The 20,332-nt window shown below is 42.2% G+C and overlaps 1 protein-coding gene across 9 annotated transcripts in view; it reads right to left on the bottom strand.

The window, feature by feature from the left end:
• Window positions 1-20,240, bottom strand: part of Myo9a (myosin IXA) — a 143,968-nt gene extending 123,728 nt beyond the window's left edge. For 6 of the 9 annotated variants that reach the window (XM_070042965.1, XM_070042966.1, XM_070042971.1 and 3 more), the window contains exon 1: window positions 19,841-20,240. The gene's annotated coding sequence lies outside the window, so the exon portion shown is untranslated. The remainder of the gene's footprint in view (window positions 1-19,840) is intronic. The other 3 variants (XM_070042967.1, XM_070042973.1, XM_070042974.1) reach the window with 3 other exon arrangements.
• Window positions 20,241-20,332: the final 92 nt, after the last annotated feature.

The raw sequence follows: 20,332 nt of genomic DNA, 5'->3' as shown, positions 1-20,332 counted from the left end.
TCATTGGCAGCTGGCAGCAACAAAGCTACTCTCTGCAGCCAGGGGGCTATGCCCTGTACCACCACCACCCCAGGAGACATGCTGAATAACTATAATTTGATACTCAAAGAACTAAACGCAGAACCTCCTTTGCAACAGAGACCTATCCTGGCCCATCATTTTCAGCAACGAGCCCAACTCCAACAAGACATCCTCATTACCTTCAAGCAATCTCAGCTGCTATACCAGCCACTGGTCCCACTCACTGTATAGGGTTCTATAGTCCCTTTCTGAAACACATTTATCTTTTTTTGAACTCCAATGTCAGCACAGTTTTTTGTTATTGTTGTTGGGGGGGGGCGTGCGGGGATTTGTTGTTGGGTGGGTTTTTTTTTTAAGATGGGGGAGGGGGTTGGGGAGATAATGGGATTGAACTCAGGGCCTTGTACTTGCTAGTCAAGCACTCTACCAGTTGAGCCACACTTCCAGCCCCTTTTTTGCACTGGTTATTTTTGGAGTACACTGCTGTTTTATGCCTAGGGCAGGCCTTGACTCCAATCCTACTACTTGTGCTTCCCCATGTTGATGGGGATGACAGGAACATCTTAGTTGAGAGGGAGTCTCACAATCTTTTATGCCCAGGCTGGCTTCAAACCACAATCCTTCTATCTAAACTTCCCAAGTAGCTAAGATTACATGCTTGGACCACCATACGAAGCCTCTTGATGTTTTTATTAGTGTTTCATGTTGAAAAAAAAAAAGGTCTCGGTCTCCTGATTATCTAGGATTACAGATGTAAGCCACCAGTGCCTAGCTGGAACATGGAATTTTAAAATAAAATAAGAATACTTGGTATTTAAATTATCAAAAAGTCATGAAAAAAACATAAGCTAAAAGTGATAAATCATTGAAATTAATGATAATCTTAATATAGAGATATACTATGATCAAGAAAAGGAGAATTTGGTATGACTAAAATGCAGATTTTCTCCAAATTGACTGTTAGAGTCAATACATTCCTAATCAAAGCCTCAACAAATTTACTTTCTGGATATTGACAAACTTTAAGAATGGTAAGAAGTTTATATGGGTAGTTTAAAGAAAATCCAGAATAACTAACACAATATAAAGAAAACAAGGTAGAACACTATAGAACATCGAACTTACTATAAATAAAGTTACATAATAAAGACAGCTGGTACTAGAAAATTCCAAATGAGCCACAAAACAGAAAAGAGACCTCAGAAATAGACCCAACAGGGGCTGGGAAGGTGGCTCAGTGGTAGAGCACTTGCCATGCATGCCTGAGGCCCTGGGTTCGATTCCTCAGCACCACATAAGCAAAAAGAAATAAAAAGCCAGAAGTGGCACTGTGGCTCAAGTAGTAGAGTGCTAGCCTTAAGCTGAAGAGTTGAGGGACAGCGCCCAGGCCCAGAGTTCGGGACCCATGACCGGACCAAAAAAAAAAAGAAATAGACCCAACAAATAGTCAACATAGACTATGGTGTTTCTACTGGAGCTCAGAACTCAAAGCCTGGGCACTGAGTTTTGTGCTCAAGACTGGCCCTCCAGGGGCTGGGAAGGTGGCTCAGTGGTAGAGCACTTGCCTTGCATGCTCGAGGCCCTGGGTTCAATTCCTCAGCATCACATAAGAAAAAATCCGGAAGTGTCACTGTGGCTCAAGTGGTAGAGTGCTAGCCTTGAGCTGAAGAGCTGCGGGACAGCGCCCAGCCCCAGAGTTCAGGCCCCACGACTGGACCCAAAAAAAAAAAAAAAAAAAAGACTGGCCCTCCACAACTTGAGCCTTGGCTCCACTTATATTATAGCTCTTAAGAATCTCTCAGACTTTGCTGCTCAAGCTAACTCGGAACCATAATCCCAGATCTCAACCTCCTAAGTAACTAGGATTACTTGTATGAGCCACCAGTGCCCTACTAGTAGAGTTTTTGTTGTTATTTTTTGTTTTGTCATTTTGGCAGCACTACAGTGTGAAGTCCGAGTATTCTGCTTCACAGGCAGGGGCATTATCACTTGAGTCATGATCCCATCCTGAGATCCGACAAAGAAACAAAAACAAGCTTGTATAAAATACAAAGCTATACCAGGAACCAGTGGCTCAAGCCTGTAATCCTAGCAATTCAGGAGGCTGAGATCTGAGAATCACAGTTCAAACCCAGCCTGAGCAGGAAAGCTCCTGAGATTCTTATCTCCAATAAACTACACAGAAAAGGCCAGAAGTGGCACTGTGGCTCAAAGTGGTAGAGCACTAGCCTTGAGCACAGAAAGGCTCAGGGACAAAGCCCAGACCCTGAGGTCAAGCCCCAGGACCAGCAAAAAGAAAAAGAAAAAAAAAAAACACAAAGCTATACAACTCCAAAAAAAAGGAGACCAGAGTTAAATGGTGGATTAGAAATTAGGAATAGAGGGCTGAGAATGTGGCTTAGTGGTAGAGTGTTTTGACTGGCATTCATGAAGCCCTGGGTTCAATTCCTCAGTACCACATAAACAGAAAAAAACACAAATGGTGCTGTGGCTCAAGTGATAGAGTGCACTAGCCCGTGAGCAAAAGGAGCTCAGAAACAGTGCTCAGGCCCTGAGTTCAAGCCCCTGGTCTGGCAAAAAGAAAAAGAAAAAAGATATGCAAAACAGAAGTTATGCAACTGAACGTAATAAAGGCTATCTATGACAAACATTATCACATTAAATAGGGAAAATCTCCCATCACTTCCCCTAAATTCAGGAATGAGAAAAGTTCCACTCTCCCCACTCTTTTTTCCTTTTTTATTATTATCTTTAAGTAGTTGTACAAAGGAGTTGCCATTTAACAGAGCAGTTTCTAAAGACAATATATCTTGATCAATGTTATCACTTTCAACATTCTTACTCAACTCTCCCCTACTCATTCTTAGTTCAATACAGTAAGTAATAGAATTCCTAGCCAGAGCAACATGACAGGAAAAAGAAACAGAGAGTCAAATAGAGAAGAAATCAAATTATCCATACTGCAAAGGATATGATTTCATACTTAACAAACTCTACTGACTACACCATCATCTAGATATCATAAATACCATCAGAAACCTAGCATGATATAAAATCAGTTTTATACACCATTAATGATAAAGCTGAGAAAGAAATAAAAAATTACATTCACAATAGTCTCAAAAACAATAAAATATCTAAGTGTCAACCAAAGAAGTGAAAGACCTCTACAATGAAAACTATAAAACATTGAAGAAATAAATGGAAGATAAAAATGGAAATATCTACCATGCTCATGGACTAGCAGAATCAATATGATGAAAAATAGGCATACTGTCTAAAGCAATTTACAGATCCAATGCAATATCCAAAGTCTCAATGTCATTCTCTACATTAGAAAAATCTGCAATTCATAAGGAAGCATAAAAGACCTGGATTAGGAAAAATAATCCTGAGCCAGGCACTGTGGCTCATGACTATAATCCTAGGTACTCAGGAGGCTGAGATCTGAGTATTGAGGTCTGAAGCTATCCCAAGCAGTAAAGTTCTTGAGGTTATATAATTTTAAAAAGTAACAAGCATAGGGGAAAATCTAGGTAACCCAAGATTAAATTGTGACACTTTAGATATAACAACAAAACACAAACAAGTAGTATCATCAATAAGACTTCATTACAACTAAAATTTTCTACTTTGCCTTCTTCATAAAGAGAATAAAAAGAAAAGCAACAAAGAGAAAAAACAAATCTTTCCAAAACAGATGTATGATAAAAGACTGATGCTCAAGACATACAAAGAACTCTTAAACAATAAGGAAATTAAAAATCTAAGTGAAATAGGAAAAACAGGAAAAAATACCTGAAGACATACAGCCAAAAAAATGCATACATAGCAAATAAACAAGTGCAAAGATATTCAAAGAAAAATCACACATCATTAGGGAATTAAAACAACAATGAGATAGAAGCACATGACCATCAGAATGGCAAAAGCCCAAAACAATGACAACACCAAATGCTGGTGAGAATGTGGAACAACAGGAATTCTCATTCACTACAGGTGTGAATGTCAGCTAGCACTGCTACTTTGGAAGTGTGGCAACCTCTTACAAAACGAACATACTTTTATAATGCAGCCCTGCTAGCATACTCCTTAGTGTTTACCCAAATGAGCTAAAAACAAGTCCAAACAAAACTCCGCAAGTTTGCATTTAGCAGCTTTACTCATAATTGCAAAAAAGTTGTACATCCTTGAAAAAGTAGTATTCATGGAATGAATGTTTAGTTGGATAAGAGAAACTAGGTATTGAGCTACAAAAACTCGGAAGAACTTAAAACATATACTGTTAAGTGAAAAGCCTACATATTGTATGAGTCTAATTATATAACACTTAGGAAAAGACAAAACTATGGTAACATCAAAAAGATGATTGGTGCCATATATATATACATATATATAGATATATTAAATATATGCATATGCCAAGCACCAGTGGCTCACACCATAATCCTATCTACTCAGGAGACTTAAGATCTCATCTTGTACATCTCTGTGTATATAGACACAAATATACATATACACTTTTAAAGATACTTTTAAAGATATATGTATTTCCATATATATTTATACATACATATATGCACAAACACCAGAAAGACATGTATTGTAAAGCCACATGCCAATAACTCACACGTGTAATCTTAGCTATTCAGGAGACTGAGATATGAAGACTGCAGTTCAAAGCCAACCCAGGCTAGAAAGCTCATGAGACTCATCTCCAAGCAATCAGCAAAAAGCCAGAAACAGAGCTATCAATTGGTAGAGCACCAGCCTTGAGTAAAAAAACTAAGGGACAGTGCCCAGGGCCTGCAGGCACCAAAAGAAAAAACACAAATATGCATCAGAATCATTTTGTTGAATATGGTATACCCATACAGAACATTATCTCTCCATAAAAAATAAGAAGGATCTTTATGTACCAATATGAAGTGCTGAATACACTGAATTTATGTACAGAGTACATAACAGTTGAACTTTGTGTATGAATGAACATACATATATACTGTAAATGAATATATATTGCATTAATTATAAACTTACAACAAGGTTACCTTTAGAGAAAAAAACAATGAGATTTCTAAGTTTAATTTGTTTTCTACTTTTGCATTATTTTATATATTCAATCAAAATTTAATCAAAAACAGAAGCAAACCCTAAAATGAAAAATATATAGATGGACCTGACAGTAATTGGTAACAATCATTGCAAAAGTAAAGATTTCCAGCCAGTAGCTCATGCCTGTAATCCTAGCTGCTCAGGAGGTGAACTAAGATCTGAGGACCACAGTTAGAAGCCAGCCTGGACAGGCAAGTCTATGAAATTCGTATCCCCAATTAGCCATCAGAACCCAATCCTTGAGCTAAAAAGAACAGAGACAGCACTCAGTCCCAGAGGAGAGAAGGGGAAGGGAGGGTAGGAAGGGAAGGGAAGAAAGGAAAGGGAGGAGACAGAGGGAGAGTGAGGGAAGGAGGAGGGGAGGGAAGAAAGAAAAGAAAGAGGGAGGAAGGGAGGAAGGGAAGAAAGAAAGGGAAGGGAGGAAGGAAGACTAATTTCCAAGTGACTTGGAAACATAGTATTCATATCAATAAATATGTCCTGCCACCACTGGTGGCTCACATCTGTAATACTACTTAGGAGGCTGAGACCCAAGAGATTGACATTTGAGGCCACCCAGGGCAAAAAAGTTCAGTAGATTCCTTCTCCAAAATAACCAGCAAAAAACAGAAATTGAAAGCATTGCTCAAGTGGTAAAGGGCCAGCTAAATAAGCAAAGCAAACTGCACAAGTGTGAAGTCAAGTTCAACTTCCCCACCCCCCCCCCAAAAAAAATTAGGCCACAATTCAGAATATTCATCAGGATAACTTCATTTAGCAGATAAACATTGAATTATAATTGTCACTATGACATCACCTTTTTTTTTCTTCCTAAAAAAAGAGCCTGTAAGAAATAACAGTAAACAACAAGGAGACACTGGTTTTTAAATAAAATCCTCAAGCTGGAGTCATGGCAAAAACAATAAAGTGCCAGCTCTATTGTCAAAAACCCTAGCTTCAAATCCCAATTATCTGTAATCTTAGCTACTCAGGAGGCTGAGTTCAAAGCCAGTCTAAGCATGTAAATCTTTTGAGACTCTTGTTTTCAATTAACTGGACATCCAATTAACTGTCATCCTATCATTTCAGGAAGCATAAATAGGAGAGTTGAGGTTCAGGAACAAATGTGAAACCCTATGGCAAATATAACTAAAGCAAAAAGAGTTTGGGACATGGCTCAAGTACCAGCCTTGCAAGTGCAATGCCCTGAATTCAAGCCCTTGTATTGCCAAAAAATTTTTTTCACAATAAAACCATATGAAAAATTAGTAAGTTTTGGGGCTGGGAAGGTGGATCAGTGGTAGAGCACTTGCCTTGCATGTATGAGGCCCTGAGTTCGAATCCTCAGCACCACATAACCAGAAAAAAAAAGCCGGAAGTGGCACTATGGCTCAAATGGTAGAGCGCTAGCCTTGAGCTGAAGAGCTGAGGGACAGTGCCCAGGCCCAGAGTTCAGGCCCATGACCGGACCCAAAAAACAAAAAGAAAAAGAAAAATTCATAAGTTTTTAAAAACAGAACTTTGCTTGAGGACAGTATGAGAAAGTAATGGAGTAAATATGATCAAAGTACATTATCTGCATACAAGAAACATCACAATGAAACCTCTCATGTGGTACAATTAATGTGCCAATAAAAAGTAGCATGTAGGGCTGGGAAGGTGGCTCAGTGATAGAGAGCTTGCCTTGCATGCCTGAGGCCCTGGGTTCGATTCCTCAGCACTACATAAGCAAAAAGAAAAAAGCCAGAAGTGGTGCTGTGGCTCAAGTGGTAGAGTGCTAGCCTTGAGCTGAGAAATATACTTAACAAGCTAAAATTTTATGAGACCACTTTCTAGAACCCAGAACACTTGGCTTTCTCAGGGAGTGATTAAATTTGCCTGACAAAAAAATAAATGGGGAAGTGGCGCTGTAGCTCAAGTGGTAGAGCGCTCGCCTTGAGCTGAAGAGCTGAGGGACAGCGCCTAGGCCCAGAGTTCAAGCCCCACAACCGACAAAAAAATAAATAAATAAATAAATAAATGGGCCTAGCCTGGCAATGATAGCTCACAGCCTATAATACTAGCTACTCAAGAGGCTGAGAGGTGAGGATCAAGGTTCAAAGTCAGCCAGAGCAGGAACGTCTATGAGGCTCTTCTATCTAATGAACCACTAGAAAAAAAAAAAAAAAAACAGAAGCAGAGGTATGGCTCAAGTGGTAGTGTGCCAGCCTCGAGGGAAAAGGATCAGAAATAGCACCCAGGTCCTAAGTTCAAACCCCATGACCAACAAAAGAATAAAAATTAAAATTAAACAAAAAAAAATCTTCCTTTTACAGGATATGGAGAGACCAGAAGAACAAGTTATACAATAACATAAAGGAACAATCAGATAACTCTAGAAAACAGGCCATTTTTTTCAAGATATCTGTTCTCTTCAAAGAAATTTCTGTATCTTAGGGAAGGAGAATGTGCAAAGAACTGTTCTCCATTAAAAGCGTCTCAGTATTACATGTTACTGGGGCATTAACTTTCTTAGGTGTTGGTAATGGGAGAGAAGGAGGGAGAGAAGGAGACAAAGGGGGGATTTTCCCCTTAGGAGATATGTAGACCTTGTCATGACATTTACAACATTTTCAAAAAGTTGTGCAAAACTAGCACCAGCCTTGAATGAAAGAGCCAAGGAAGAGAGCCTGAGCCCACCCTTCCCAAGTTCAGATCCCAGTACTGACACACATGTGCGCACATAAACACACACACACACACAACACATACACACACACACATACGAAGTAGGGAAGGAGGAAAGACGAGAAATTAAAAACATGTAAAGTTGTAAAAGTAATAAAAAACAAAATAGGACTGGTACCTGTAGTTCTATTTGCCAGCTCAGGCAAATGGAAAAAAGTTCATGAGAGTACATTCCAACCAATGCCTAGACAAGATGGTACAAATCTGTCATCCCATCTGCTCAGAGAGAGGCACCAAGAGGAGGATCCCAATCCGTGTTGGCCCAATAATAAAGCAAGACCTTATTTCAAAACAAACCAACACAAGGTTATGAGTGTGGCTCAGGTGGCAGAGAGCCTGCTTAGCTAAGAGCAAGATCCTACATTCAATCTCAAGAACCACATACACAAAAATCAAGAAAAAAAAATCTTAAAAATCATTTATAGGGGCTGAGAAGGTGGCTCAGTGGTGGAGTGCTTGCCTTGCATGCCTGAGGCCCTGGGTTCGATTCCTCAAGCACCACATAAGCAGAAAAAAGCTGGAAGTGGTGCTGTGGCTCAAATGGTAGAGCACTAGCCTTGAGCTGAAGAGCTGAGGGACAGTGCACAGGCCCAGAGTTCAGGCCCCACGAATGACAAAAAAAAAAAAAAAAAAAATTTATAAACACATATCTACATAGAACATACTTCTTGCAGAACTTTCTCCTTTGCATAAAAAAAATTAAAATCTAACCAGGCACCAATGGATCATAACTGTAATCCTAGATACTTGAGATTGCAGTTTGAGGTCAGCCTAAGCCAAAAGTGTGAAACTTCATCCATCTCAACCATTAACTGGATATACAAGGTAGTTTATGCCTGTCATCCCAGCTATGGGATAAACAGGTGTTCCGGATTATAAATAAGGAGTCCACAATCAGGTCAACCCCAGGAAAAATTGAGCCCCTACCTCAGAAATAACCAGAGCAAAATGCATTGTACTTACAAACTGATTCACTGAATTGAACCCCCTAAGTACAACTAAAGATTTTTTGGGGGTCCGGTCGTGGGGCCTGAACTCTGGTCCTGGGCGCTGTCCCTCAGCTCTTCAGCTCAAGGCTAGCGCTCTACCACTTGAGCCATAGCGCCACTTCCGGATTTTTTTTTCTTTTTGCTTATGTGGTGCTGGGGAATCGAACCCAGGGCCTCAGGCATGCAAGGCAAGTGCTCTACCACTGAGCCACCTTCCCAGCCCCAACTAAAGATTTTTTAATTAAAATTAAGTAACTAGAGTTAAAGAAAAGCTGGAGGCCTTGTTCAATGACAGAGTACCTGCCTAGCAAGTGAAGCACAAAGCCCTGAGTTTAAACTCCAGAACCACCACACACACACACACACACACACACACACACACACACACACACACACACACACACACACACACACACACACACACACACACACACACACACACACACACACACACACACACACACACACACACACACACACAGTAAGATGCAGTGATGGAATATATCTGGAATGCCAAAACCTCAAGAAACTAACCCAAGAGAACACCAAGTGCAAGGCAAGTCTGGGCCAGGAAGCAAGACCCTGACTCAAAAAAAAAAAAAAAAAGGATTACACAACCCACTACCAATTGATCAATAAAAGTAAACAGATTTCAAACAAATACTTAACACACTACAAACAGCAATAGTATTAAACCTGTCAATGATTTAAGGAATGTTTGTCATTGGCAAACAGGACATATCTTATTTTGATACCTCAGACTGAATCAAAACACAGTCTAATATCCATTCATCTTATATATGAAGATACCAAGAAAAGCATTTCCTTGAAATACTGCAAATTGAAAAATAGGATCACACTTAAAAGACAGCTAGTAATCTATCCTAATATTTACTTCTATTGACAGAAAACTTCAATTATCCATTTATTCTAAAAGCCATACAATGAAAATTCTTTATCTCATATTTAAACACAGAAGAGAGATAGTGAAAGAAGGAGGAATTGTTAAATATCTACTTTGTGCTTGGTGTTTTACATAAATGTTTTAACTCTAGCCAAGCATGGTAGATACACCTGTACTCCAGCTACTCAGGAGGCTAAGACAGGAGGATCACCTGAGCCCTAGCATTCAGTATTAGCCTGAATAAAATAGCAAGAATAAAGAGAGAAAAAGAAGGCAGAAGGGAAAGAAAAAAATAGTGAGGAAAAATGCTATTCCCAAAATGAGAGATAAAGCCTAAAACGCTGAAATGACAAGCAACTTGTCCATAAAGGATAGCTCTTAAGCTATCCTTTGGAAATCCAAGTTTAAAAGTCCATAGTCTTTCCACATAACTTAAATATAATGGATTTAAGATTAACAGACAAAAATGTCCAAGTTTTCTGGAAGGTATAGAATACCTTCATAGTCAAACGAGAAAAAAAATCCTATTAGTATCTGTGAAAAAACAAACAAACAAACAATTTTTAGCAAGCCAGCTAGCTATACTATATAGAACAACCAGTCCTCTCTTCACAGAACATGAAAATTACCCTCCAGTTGTCCAATGGATGACCCCATTACCAAAATATGCTGGCAACATAATTCACATTAAGACCCAGAGGCCAAAAACTATTTCGAAAATGCTTTCCATGTTTACTATACCTATCCTAAGCATTTTAACCACTGAAAATTAAAAGGTATTAAAGGTCAGTTTCAGCAAATATAATATATCATATTCCTTTAAACCACTCTAAAATGATACTAAGCTCATATACAAAAAAACCTTCCTAAATACAAAAATGCCGCAATATTAAAATATTAGCATAAGTACATTTTGACCTTGTGTGTTGCATAAAATATGCTAAAATCATGTTTTTATAAGTTTTATATATATATTCTTTCCACAGTGTGAAAATTCTCATACCCATCCCTTTCTTTATATGTTTAAAAATACATTTAAGCCAGGCACTAGTGGCTCACGCCTGTAATCCTAGCTACTCAGGAGGCTAAGATATGAGGATTGAGGATCAAAGCCAGCCCAGGCAGGAAAGGCTATGAGACTCTTATCTCCAGAGACTCTTATCTCAAATAAGCTGTCTGAAAACTGGAAGTGGCACTGTGGCTCAAGTGGTAGAGCACTAGCCTTGAGCTGAAGAGCTAAGAGACAACGCCCAGGCCCAGAGTTCAAGCCCCATGACTAACCAAAAAATAATAATAATAATACATTTTAAATACACAGGTAAATAAATATACTAAGAGTTATACCCTCCAAAAAAAATTCCCATTTGAAATTCCATCCTTTATGAAATGGATATAACTAGGACAGGACAATAAAGTAGTTTGATATGGGCATAGATAAATTAGTGTATACACTTAATACAAATTCATTGAGCTAAACAATTAGTGTCTATGTGCTTTTCATAAACAATTGTCACCAAACCACAATTGTCCAACTTACGATTTTTTTTCAGTACAGCGTATGAACTCAGTGCCTTGCACTTAGTAACCAGATGCCCTATCACTTAAACCACACTGCCTCTACTTTTGACTTTTTTTTTTTCTTTTTTTGAGACAGGCTCTCAACTACATAGTCTGAACTAATCTCAAATGCTTGAACCTTCTGCCTCAGCCAACCACAATTGTTTGAATTTCAGATGGTACAAAGGCAAATATGCATTCAGTAAACAGTACTTCAGGTCTTCTCCCAACTTAGTGAAATACAGCATAACTGTCTAACAATACTGAGGAGAAGCTGGGCGCTGGTGGCTCATGCTACTCGGGAGGCTGAAATCTGAGGATAGTGGTTAGAAGCCGACCAGAGCAGGAAAGTCCATGAGGCTTTTATTTCCAAATAACTACCAGAAAACCAGAAGTGCAGCTGTGGTTCGAAGTGGTAGAGTACTAGCCTTGAGCAATAAAGTTCAGGGATAGTGCCCACGACCTGAGTTCAAGCCCCACAACCACAAAAAAAGAAAAAAAAAATGAGCAGTGACGGCAAGTGGCAGATCCCACTCAACCACACAGTAACAAGGTTAAAATGACCAATACCTGATAGGGCACTGTGTTGCTAAGCTTTGATGTTCAACAGGTTAGCTGTATTAAATGTATTTTCAGGGCTGGGATGTAGCTCAGTGGCAAAGCGCTTGCCTAGCAAGTGCAACGTCCTGGGTTCGATCCCCAGTACCAAAAAAGAAAAGACAAAAAAAAAAAAATACAGTTAAATGTATTTTCAGATTATTATGGATTTGTCAGGACATAGCCTCAGGCAAACTGAGGCCAATTTTATAATTTAGAAAAAGTCTGTATTTAAAAAGCCAACCTAAGTGGTGCAAGTGGTAGAGCACTAGCCTTGAGCTGAAGAGCTGAGGGACAGCGTTCAGGCCCAGAGTTCAAGCCCCACAACCGACAAAAAAAAAACCTAAAACCCTGCCTTGGCTATAAAGCACTGATACCGTTTCCTTTCACCAAAGGAGTTAAAGCCTAGACAATCTCACCAGAGAGCAATAGAGAAATAAGTACTGTGTGTTACAAGAGCACACAGGCATGGTGTGCAACCTATTTAGAAGGGGTTAAAGGACAGCTTCCCAAAGAAGATACACCTCAAGAGATCCTGAAGTCTGATAGAAACTAGCCAAGCAAACAAAGGAGAGAGCACTTTACATGTGCGCAATCTGAAACTCAGTGAAAGTGCATAGAAGAATCTATGGAAGAAAAGCTAAAGAGTCAGAGCATGAATGACCTCATACAAATGCCATGTTACAGTCCAAACTTTACCCTCAAAGCAATGAGAAAGCACTGACAATGGGATGGACAATTAAATTTGTATTTGCACTATCCATAGCCCATCCTGGTGCCTGCCATGCTCACAATCACGTTGTGGGAAGTTAACCTTCATACTGCTCCATGTGTTTTGCCATATGATCCTGCCCTACATCCATATTTACATGTAATACCGAATGGCCTGGAATGGTCACATACCTTAATCACACAGGCTTACTAGCAGCAGGGGAGAGGAGATACACAAAAAATAAGCCAAGTCCTGATGGCTCACACCTCTAATCTTAGCTACTCAGGAGGCTAAGATCTGAGGATAGTGGTACAAAGCCAGCCAAGACTGGAAAGTCCATTTAACTCATATCTCCAAATTAAGCAAAGAAGATGAAGGAGGAGGAGGACGACGACGACGACAACGAAGAAACAGCAGGGACTGGGAAGGTGGCTCAGTGGTAGAGAGCTTGCCTTGAATGCATGAGGCCCTGAGTTCAATTCCTCAGCACCCCATAAGCAAAAAGAAAAAAGCCGGAAGTGGCACTGTGGCTCAAGTGGTAGAACGCTAGCCTTGAGCTGAAGAGCTGAGGGACAGCACAAGGCCCAGAGTTCAGGCCCCATGACTGGACCAAAAATAAATAAATAAATAAGAAAAAACAGCAGCAGCCACTGCTGCCACCACCGCCAAAATTAAAGAGCATCTGATAATTAAAAATAGAGAACTAAATTCTGTATAACTAATATAAGTTAATTTTTAAAAGAGGGTAAGGTCAAGGGAAAAGTGGTGGACAAATGAAGAGGAGAAAACTGTAGTTAAAAATCCAATGTATGGGGGGGCTGGGAAGGTGGCTCAGTGGTAGAGCGCTTGCCTTGCATGCATGAGGTCCTGGGTTCGATTCCTCAGCACCATATAAGCAAAAAGAAAAAAAGCCAGAAGTGGCGCTGTGGCTCAGGTGGTAGAGCGCTAGCCTTGAGCTGAAGAGCTGAGGGACAGTGCCCAGGCCCAGAGTTCAGGCCCTGTGACCAGACCCCAAAAAAAAAAAAATGTATATCCTACAAAATTAAGAAGAGTAAGGGAAGGAGTAGATAGGGGAAAGAAAGATGAGTGAGAATATTGAAAAGGGTAATACGGATCAAAATATATTGTATTCATAAACTATTCTGTTAAATGGCAACTCCTTTGTACAATTTCATAAAGATAATTGAGGAGGGTAAGAGAGAGAGAGTGAAAGCAAGATATACAGAGAGAAATAGACAGTTGGGCGCTGGTGGCTCACACCTGTAATCCTAGCTACTCAGGAGGCTGAGATCTGAGTATGGCGGTTCAAAGCCAGCCCAGGCAGGAAAGTTCGTGAGACTCTTATCTCCAATAAACCACTAGAAAACCAGAAATGGCCCTGTGGCTCAAGCAGTAGAGCACTCTCCTTGAGCTGAAGAGCACAGGGATAGGGCCCAAGCCCAGAGCTCAAGCCCCACGACCAACCAAAAAAAAAGGAAAAGAAAGAAATAGCCAGGCACTAGTGGCTCTCATTTGTAATCCTAGCTGCCCAAGAGGCTGACAGCTAGGGATGGAGGTTCAAAGCCAAACCAGACAAACCAAGACTCTAATCTCAATTAACTAGCAAAAACCTATTGTAGTATGGCTGAAGTGGTACAGCACCAGCCATGATGAGAAATTTAAGCAAAAACTTGAGTTTCAAGCCCTAGCACCAGCACCAAAAGAAAAAGAATCAAAAAACAAAAAAAGCACTGAAGTGAAATCTAGGGCTGAGTGTAGCTCAATGGTTGAATGTTTGCCTAGCATGCACAGGGCTCTGGGTCTACTCTCCAGCACCAAAATAAACAAAATTAAATCTGCCTTCTTTGCTAACTTTATTAGGCTTTTCTTGAAATCAACTTGTTTAGCTTTTCCTAGGATCCAACCATGTTCCTGTTTCCTTTCAAAAGTACTCCATTACTTAAGGTAACTTGAGTCTCTTCCTTACAATGGAAAGGGCCTAACTAAAAGAACATTTTAGAACACTTGTTTTGGCAGCAATACAAAGAATGAAAAAGAGAGTATGACAAAAGAAGAAGCACAACACAGACAGCAAGAAGACCACTTGGAAAACATTACACAATCCCAACAGACATGAGTTAAAAAACTACAAGGTAGAAACAACAAAAACAAGGAATGATCTTAACTAACATTGAAAATGAAGGTGAGAGATTTAACAATGAAGTCAACGTTGGTAGTACTGTACAAAGCACACAGGCTCCTGAGGCTTCATGAAGACAGAGTGATGCCACTAATCAAGACAAGAAAAAGACCACAAGACAAGATAAAGAAAATTGTTTTACAGTTTATCTGACCCTCCTCAACTATTTTGGGAGAAAGAGAGGCAGAGAAGGGTTTTATTTTGTAAATTTTTAGATTCAAGTGGTTATAAAATATGAAACCAAAGGAGATATCTATCCATTAGGCAGTGATTTGCATAAGTATAGAGACCAGAGGACAAGCGCTCCACACAGCAACTCTACACTTATGAACCAGTACACTGACATTGTTTTAAAGATGTCTGAAAGTAGCTAGGCGCCCATGACTCACGCCTGTATTCTAGCTACTCGGGAGGCTCAGATCAAGACCACAGTTCAAAGCCAGCCTGGACAAGAAACGCTATGAGATTCTTATCTCTAATAAATTACTCAGAAAAAGCCAACATAGTGCTGTGGCTCAAATGGTAGAGTGCTAGCTTGAGCACAAAGAGGCTCAGGGACAGTGCCCAGGCCTTGGGTTCAAGCCCCCAGACCAGCAAAAAGATGTCTGAAAGTCTTTGTTAATATAACTAATAATTATAATAATATATATTATATACATAATATATAATATATGTAACATATTATATATAATATATATAATAATAATTCAAACCAAAACCTTTATTATCCTTGGCAAACCAGATTTTCAAACTTGTTACTTCTTTGCAATTTTGGGGGGGATAGAGCATTAAACAAAGGGCTTTGTAGCACTGTACCATTTGAGCCATGGCTCCAGTCCTTGGTACTCTAGGTTTTTTTGGGGGGAAGGGGTTGGAAGGGTTTTCTGCCAGTCCTGGGACTTGAACTCTGGGCCTAGGTGCTGTCCCTGAGCTTTTGTGAGTTACCACTTGAGCTATAGCTCCACTTCTGGCTTATTTTTTGTAGTGTTTGTTGTTGTCTGTTGTGGTGCTTGAACTCTGGGCCTGGGCACTGTCCCTGAGCTCTTTTGTACAAGGCGAGCGCTCTACCACTTGAACCACAGTACCACTTCCGGTTTTCAGATCATTTATTGGAGATAAGAGTCCCACAGGGGCTGGGAAAGTGGCTCAGCTATAGAGTGCTTGCCTTGCAGGCATGAGGCCCTAGGTTCCATTCCTCAGCACCACATACAAAGAAAAAGCTGGAAGTGGGAACTGTGGCTCAAGTGGTAGAGCGCTAGCCTTGAGCTGAAGAGCTCAGAAACAGTGCCCAGATGCAGAGTTCAAGCTCCATGACCAGAAAAAAAAAAGTTTCACAGACTAAGCTGCCCGGGCTGGCTTTTTTTTTTTTTTTTTTTTTTTGGCTGGTCGTGGAACTTGAACTCTGGGCCTGGGTGCTGTCCCTCAGCTCTTCAGCTCAAGGCTAGTGCTCTACCACTTGAGCCACAGTGCCACTTCCAGTTTTCTGATGGTTAATTGGAGATAAGAGTCTCAAGGACTTTCCTGCCTGGGCTGGCTTTGAACCAAGATCTTCAGATCTCAGCCTCTTGAGTGGCTACAGGTGTGAGCCACTGGCGCTTGGCTTTTTTTTTTTTGGTAGTTTTAGTTGAGTATCACAGACTTTCTGGCCCAGGCTGGTTTCCAACCACAATTCTCAGATCTCAGTCTCCTGAGTAGCTAGGATTACAGGCACGAGCCAGTGGTGCCCAGCATCTCTGGTTATTCTTGAAACATTCCTGGGGCCAGACTGAAACACAATCCTCCCCTTTATGCTTCCTGCTGCAGCTGGGATGATATGCATACCATACTCGGCTTTTTCTGTTCTGATGTAGTTTAATGAAATTTTTTGCCCTGGCTGGCCTGAAACCAAGATCCTTCCTATCTCAGCCTCCTAAATAGCTGGAAAAGACAGGTGTGTGCCACTGTGCTCAGCTATTAGTTGACATATGGTTCCTCAAATCTTCTGGCCAGACTGGCCTTGAACCACAATCCTCCCAATCTCCACCTCTCTAGCTAGGGGTTAAAATCTTCCTTTCAGATACTAAAATGTTAACAAATATACAACTAGTATTAGCTAAATGATTAGGAAAGATGGAGTTTATATTGGTAATTTCTCCTAAAGTTATCCTTCTCTAAAAACATCTAAGGTCACCTGTGCATAGTACTCCCAGCTACTCCAATGGCTGAGGCAAGAGGATCAATTGAATACAGGATTTCAAGACCTGTACTGGCAGCAAACAAGACCAGCACTCCCATCTCAAAAAAAAGAAAACAAAACCTGGCTGTGAGGTCGGTCACACCTGTAATGCTAAGCTACTCAGGAGGCAGAGAGCAGGCGGATCATTCCAGAGCTGAAACTTTTTTCCCTTCTGATTTTCACCTACAAAATTTATATCTAGGGCTGGGAAGGTGGCTCAGCGGTAGAGCGCTTGCCTTGCATGCATGAGGCCCTGGGTTCGATTCCTCAGCACCACATAAGCAAAAAGAAAAAAGCCAGAAGTGGCACTGTGGCTCAAGTGGTAGAGCACTAACCTTGAGCTAAAGAGCTGAGGGACAGCACCCAGGCCCAGAGTTCAGGCCCCACAATCGGACCCCCCAAAAAAATTTATACCTACCAACCTATACCTGATACCACAAGTTTGAGCCAGAAATCCAGCTGCCTTTTGGCCATTTACACCTGAAGGAACAGCCACCCAAACTCAACCAACAGAATCCCCGTATCTTTCTTTCATGACAAAATTAAAACAAAATTTCACTCTTCATTTATGTGGCTTCCCAGCTCAGAAAAAGGCACAGCTAGAAATTTGTTTTGTACTCTATGCACTCTTCTACCCCACTTCAAGTTCAAACAGTCAGCCTGTCAAATACCAACACCTAAGTTACAGTCATTCACCTGGGCTGCCTTCACAAAGCCTGTTTAAACCTTCTTTTATCTACCTATTTGCTACAGCCAGCAGATTTTAAAAATAAAAATCAGATTTTTTTCAGCCCCTACTTCAAATCCTTCAATGATTTATCTGATAAGTTTTAAAGTCATTACGAAAACTAGTGACAGCATTGAAGTTCAGAGGCTCAGTGAAAATAGTAGGAAGTGGAGCTGTGGCTCGAAGTGATAACAGTACTAGCCTTAAGCCAAAGAGCTCAGGGACAGCACTCAGGCCCCAAGTTCAAGTCCCACGACCAACCAAAAAAATAGTATTTTTTGAGGGATATTCACTGCAAAAGAATCATTAGGAATTTTTCAAATTAAGAAATGTATTTAAATATACACAGAACAGCTTACATATATTTAATGTATGTAGTACTATTTGTTAAAGCCAAGCTGAAAATAACCTCAGGTCTGTCAAAATGGAATACTATCCAGCCCATAAGTGATGTAGAATTAAGTGAAAAAAGCAAGCTACATACACTGTATAGTATGCGACCACCTGTATGTGGTGTGTGTGTCTTAGTACAAGCCTAGGCTGGAAACATCTCAAGGATGATTCAGGAGAAACAGTGCTTGCTCTACAGAAAGAAAGTGGGTGCTGGAGGATGGAGAGACTTGTACATTACTCTTCTGAACCTTTTGACTCTGTCTACTTAATACCTATAATTTCAAAACGATTTTCTCCCTGCTCTGTTACACACACACAAAGTTAAAAAAGAATACTGATTACAAAGACCTTTTTACCTTCACCCCTACATTAATGTTAAAAGTGCCCTGTCCTTTGTTGTAATATGACATCCTTCTTGACATCTCAGAGGTACAACTTCAGCCATTTTCTTCAACATTTTACAACTATTAAGAAAGCTGTAGGTAGTTACATCAATGAATACGGTGTGATTTCTTTTACCTGTCTCTTGGGGAAAACAGCAGCACTAGAACAGAAAATTAAAAGGAAACTGACCTGTTGGAAGATAGGAGGAACTACAAATCACGTTTTTCTAACAAGTTCAAAAACAAAAAATTCAAAATCAAGTCCCTTGTATACTACAAACGAGTGCAAAATATCATTAGAAATCTCTAAAGCCATGAAGTAGATGGCACTACATGGTGACATTCACTAGTGTAATGTGATGTGAGGCTTACAGAAGCCTCTAAAGTGTCAGATTTGCACTCATTTACTGGTTCTACCCAAGAGACAAGATGATGAACAGAAGGCTCTGTGATCTTACAAAGATCTCACACTCTCACTAGAACACACACACTCCCTCCCTCCCCCCCCCCCGTTTAAAAAAAAAAAACCCACAAGCCCAGATGCTCCAAACACGGAAGGGAGAGGGTATCTTGGAAGGCCCCTTAAGCCCCACTGGGGGTAACACACCAGACTGACTGACCACATATTCCCACCAAAGTTCCTGCCAAATCTCTTTCAACAACAACAACAACACACACACACACACACACACACACACACACCGGCCAAAGTGTGCTTGAGATCTGCCAGAGAGGGTCCAAGGGGTAAAAGAGAGGTGGACCTCAGGCTACAAGGGGTGAGGGAGATGGGCATTTCACGGGCAGATCCCAGGATATAAGGGGTGAGGGAGAGCCCCGCGTGTGTGATGGGTATCTCAGGGGTGGACCCTCCCCCCCCCCATCCCAGAAGGTAAGAGCGCATCAGGCCGCGTACAGGCGTCGGTGGGAAAAGATCTGGCGGCTTCTGGGGTGGGGGAACTCCTTTAGCAGACGGGCCAGGGCAGCGCGGATCTAGGGGATCCCCTGGACTCTCCGGTCACGGGGGGATCAGGGGGCGGCCGCGGCTGTCTCCGGCCGTGGCCAGACGTAACGGGAGTCCTGGGGGACCGGCGGGGTGCGCGGGCTGCGCGGGCTGGGGAGACCGTGACTCGACCGCCGCACAGGCCGGTGTCTGGCCAATGGCGACGCTGGGGTGGGGTCTCCGGGGTGGGGGGCGCTCGGGCGGCTCCGGGCGGAGGAGACGCGCTCGCGGGGCGTCCCCAGCGGGGTGGGGCGGGGCAGGCTCGCGGGAGCCGGGGAGTGAAGCTGCGGCGTGGACCGGGCCGGGCCGGCCGGGCCCGCGGGCCGCTGGGGCGGGTCTTACCTCGGGCTGAGCCGCGGGGGCCACCGCGGCCCCGTCCGCTTCGGCGGAAGCCGCCTCCCACCCTGGACCCCAGAGTCCGGCTGCTGGCGGCGGCGGAGGCCGAGGCGGCGCGAGGCTGGGGGGCGGGGAAGGGGGCGTCGGGCGGCTCCGAGAGGGTGGGCCCGGCCGCCTCAGGGTCCCGGAGAGCGGCTACCGCGCACTCTGCGCCCTGTCAGGGAGGCCCCGCCCGGCCGAGCTCATCCTCCGTCCCGAACGCGAGCGCCGAACCGCCGCCTCACCGGCGGCCACGCTGATCCCGGTGCTTCGAGTGCCTCCGCCGCGGCCCTTCACACGGTCTCTGTCAGTCGCTGCCAACCGCCGCGGCCGCGGTCCCCGCTCCGCCTCGGCCTGGCCTGCGCGCCCCCGGCTCAGCGCACGCGGCCCCGCCCCGGGCCACTCTCGAGCCGCAGGGGAGCCGGCGCGCGCGCGCACTGGCCTCCCACGCCCCCGACT

Source organism: Dipodomys merriami, unplaced genomic scaffold (genome assembly GCF_024711535.1).
Source record: "Dipodomys merriami isolate MVZ:Mamm:240054 unplaced genomic scaffold, mDipMer1.0.p SCAF_33, whole genome shotgun sequence".
Taxonomy (NCBI): domain Eukaryota; kingdom Metazoa; phylum Chordata; class Mammalia; order Rodentia; family Heteromyidae; genus Dipodomys; species Dipodomys merriami.
Note: the sequence above shows the minus strand (reverse complement) of the source record. Positions and strands in the feature narration are given on the sequence as shown.